Raw genomic sequence first — 1,406 nt, forward strand, 5'->3', positions numbered from 1 at the left:
GATGTGTGGCTTCACTGCAAAATTTTACGCTGTGAATTCACAATAAATTATTGGATACATTTTGCATGACTTTCACAGTAAGGATTACAACAATATATTGTAAATTAAGTCACAGCAATTTACTGTGATTTCAGTATTGTGATATTACAATGCATTGTTGTAAAAGCACAACTGTATACTGTAACTTTACAGCTTCTATGGCAACGCAATTACTGTGATATTACAGTACATTACTGGGGAATTACAACCTTTTGCTGTACATCATTACAACAAGGCCCTGTACTTTTACTGTGAATTCACAATAAATTATTGGATAAATTTTGCATGACTTTCACGGTAAGGATTACAGCAATTTACTGTGATTTCAGTCTTGTGATATTACAATGCATTGTTGTAAAAAACAAACAACTCTGAGGTAAAGTCAATGTTAGCCCAATGGCATATTTATTAACAAATAAATATTTTTCAACATACAGCAAATGTCAAGAAATTCAAGAATACAAGAAATTCAACTTCCTAGTCAAACTTTCCAAAGCAATCTTAAAATGCAGATAAATTGTGCAGAAACTTGCGAGTGAACTACCTGTCTCACTATGATGGCCACTCAAAGTCAATAGGTTTCCTCAAAAGGGCGTTTGCATGAGGGTTCATTGTTGTCCGCTTCTTGGTCTTTGAGCCTCTTCCAGGATTGATGCCCAGGAAGCACCTGTTAATAAGCAAAGATAGTTTCAGTTTTAAATAGATTTATGGATGAGTTCGCGAGATCAGGATGGTCTCACCAGGCTAGCCTCAGGTACCTCCATTGTCAGCAATTTAGAACTCAAGATAATCATTGAGTTGGAAGCCTGTACTATAATGTGAATTACAAGGTTAAAAGAGATCTTTATACAATACCTTTGAATGAACTCCAGCGTCGCCGATCCAGCAGCAGGATACTCGAGGTTGAAGACTGAATAGCTGCTGAAGAAAGCAGCTACTCCGTGTAAAAACAAAGGGTGTGGGCCCATCACGACATGTCCCTCGATGGATATCAGCCATCCAGAGGGCTTCATCATGTCACCTGAAAATGAATAGATACAACATCATGTGTTATGAGCACTTTGAGATCTGCTTCAGATACAAAGGGCTATACAAATGTAATTTGTTATCATTATTTATTGTGGTGATGTAGATTTCTAGAATCAAAACAAAATACTGAGTTAGAAATGTTGATACTAGATCCAAGTAACATTACCTTGAATGATCAAGCAGGAGGTGCTGGGGCATTCTGGAGTACTGATGTCCACAGCAGTGGCACATGGCTGTAACATAGTAACACACAATAGCATGGATTTAACATTAAAGGATAAATATTGTTCATTGGTCAGAGGTAGTAAATCATACAAGGTAATAAATGGCGTCTAATG

General features: G+C 36.9%; 1 long non-coding RNA gene across 1 annotated transcript; it reads right to left on the minus strand.

Annotated features, from left to right (window-relative positions):
- Positions 1-436: 436 nt before the first annotated feature.
- Positions 437-1,406, minus strand: LOC311012732. Its single transcript, XR_014597067.1, has 3 exons — positions 1,235-1,406; positions 895-1,060; positions 437-706 (listed from the first exon to the last, which is right to left on the minus strand). It is a non-coding gene; the product is annotated as an uncharacterized lncRNA (long non-coding RNA).

The sequence above is a fragment of the Eutrigla gurnardus genome (genome assembly GCF_963514095.1).
Source record: "Eutrigla gurnardus genome assembly, chromosome: 4".
Taxonomy (NCBI): Eukaryota; Metazoa; Chordata; class Actinopteri; order Perciformes; family Triglidae; genus Eutrigla; species Eutrigla gurnardus.